Here is a 2,374-nt window from a genome sequence, read left to right as displayed (position 1 = left end):
TATTTCTTTGTCAACACAAATTTCTCATGAATTGTATAAATCCTTGTTTGTGAGAATATTTTCTAAAGTTCAAAGAAAAAATTTTATTTGAAAAAATTTTATTTAGAAAATTCGTTTTAATTACTCTTGCCAACTTAGTCAATATATCCTGGATCAATGAATCAATGTTAATCCCTTAACTATGTTCTTAGTGCCTGTTCTATGATTTCACAACTAATCAAAACAAACAGCTAATCCTATTTCACTGCTCTTAATATCTTTCATAACTGTCCTGTGATGTTTAAAGTTGCAGATAGTTCACATATGAAATATGCTTATCTTTAATGTATCCCATTTCTTAAAATTCTCTGCCTTCAATGAAACCTGAAATTTAATTTAAAGCAAAGTTCAAAATGAGATCTGTATAGCATCCATGCCAGTATTTTCACTTTGAAGATTTATGACCTGCTACAGCCTAGCTTTTTTTAAAACAGGAATGAAAAGAGTAAACATCAGAAAGAAGGGATTTTAGCTCAAAGTAAGTTGAAAACTCATAAGAACTTATCCATCTGCTTTGAATGAATCCACGCATTCCAGTCTTGACAAATTGCTTCTCAAAATAATGAATTTAAAGATACTATTTCATGGCCACTATCATTATTCTTGGAAAAACACAGGAAATGTGAATGATGTTATGACCAAAGACAGATACACAGTTCCATTTCCAAAATGGTAGATTCTGGAAAAGTGTGTGATATTTTTAATAAATTTGAGAACAGCTTGTTATAGTAATGGGCAATGACCATATAGGATGAAAAGTGAGGATTATTAAGTATCAATATGAGTTCCCTGGGAGGAAACCAATCCAAAGTAACATAAAGCTGCTCTACTGGCAGCTTCTGATGGCAGGATGCCTCACAGGAAGTTCTCCACTCCCAGGCTTCCTGCCTTGGAAGTGCAGCAGCTGGCACCAAAGGAAGGTGAAGAACTTCCCCAAGGATAACTCTTCCAAGCTTGTGAACCTCACAACCTTCCTCAACTACAAGGCTGGCAGGACCCACACTGTGAGGCAGATCGATAAGCTAGAGTCCACGGTGAACAAGAAAGAAGTTGTGGAGGCTGGGACCATAGTGGAGATGCTCCCAATTGTGACTGTGGGCATTAGGGACTATGTGAAAACATCTAGAGGCCTCTGGAACTCTGTGAACATCTTTGTTGAGCATATTAGCAACGAGTGCAAAAAGCCCTTCTGTAGGAACTGGCATAAACCTAAGAAGGCCTTCACCAAATAGTGCAACATGAGGCAGGATATAGATGGCAAGAAGTAGCTGTACAAAGACTTCAGCTACATGAAGAAGTAACTGCCAGGTCATGCATATCATTGCCCACACCCAGATATGCCTGCTTCCTCTATGCCAGAAGAAGGCCTACCTCAGGGACATCCAGGTTAACAAAGGCACTATGGCCAAAAGCTGAGCTATGCCCATGAGAATCAAATGTTTGGCAGTATCAGATGATTGATGTCATTAGAGTGACCAAGGGCAAAAGCTACAAGTGGTAACCAGCTGTTGGCACTCCAAAAAGCTACCCTATAAGACCCACCAAGGACTGCACAAGGTTGCTTCTTTGAGTTGTATTATCTTCCCTGGTTAACCTTCTCTATAGCTTTGGCTGGGCAGAAAGGCTACCATCACCACACCAAGATCAACAAGAAGATCTACAAGATTAACCAAGGATACTTCATCAAGGAGGGCAAACTGATCAAGAACAATGCCTCTACTTATTATGATCTGTCTGACAAGAACATCAACCCTCTGGGTGGCTTTGTCTGCTGTGGTGAAGTGACCAGTGACTTTGTTATGCTCACAGGCTGCATGATAGGAACCAAAAAGCAAGTGCTCATCTGCAAGTCCTTGCTGATACAGACCAAATTGTGGGCCCTGGAGAAGATGACTTCAAGTCTATTGATCCCACCTCCAAATTTGGCCTTCATAGTTTCCAGGCTGTGGAGGACAAGAAAGCATTCATAGGACCACTCAAGAAAGACAGAATTACAAAGGAAGAGGGGACCTAATGTCAGAACAGATTGTACAACTGGTAGTATCTCAATAAAATTATTTTCCAGTGCAGAAAAAAATGTAAAAATGTTCTTTCTCTCATAAATTTTTAATGTTACTGATCAGCAAAACACTCCCAAGATAATACATTAATTTCAACAGAGAAAAATATCATATAAAACTCTTGAAAATAAAGCAATAAATATTAATTTGAGCAATAGTACTCTTAAGAGGAATACTTAAGTATTGATTAATGGCTATTGATGATCCTGAATAAAACTTCTACCATAGCACTATAGTTTTCTGCTTCTATTTGGCACTATTTAATCATTGATTGG

The 2,374-nt window shown here is 38.2% G+C and overlaps 1 pseudogene; it reads left to right on the top strand.

Moving 5' to 3' along the window:
• Window positions 1–889: 889 nt before the first annotated feature.
• LOC145540424 (large ribosomal subunit protein uL3 pseudogene) lies at window positions 890–2,053 on the top strand (annotated as a pseudogene).
• The last annotated feature ends 321 nt before the right edge of the window (window positions 2,054–2,374 follow it).

This window comes from Giraffa tippelskirchi, chromosome 3 (assembly GCF_054371585.1).
Source record: "Giraffa tippelskirchi isolate mGirTip1 chromosome 3, T2T-mGirTip1v1.2.pri, whole genome shotgun sequence".
Taxonomy (NCBI): domain Eukaryota; kingdom Metazoa; phylum Chordata; class Mammalia; order Artiodactyla; family Giraffidae; genus Giraffa; species Giraffa tippelskirchi.
Note: the sequence above shows the minus strand (reverse complement) of the source record. Positions and strands in the feature narration are given on the sequence as shown.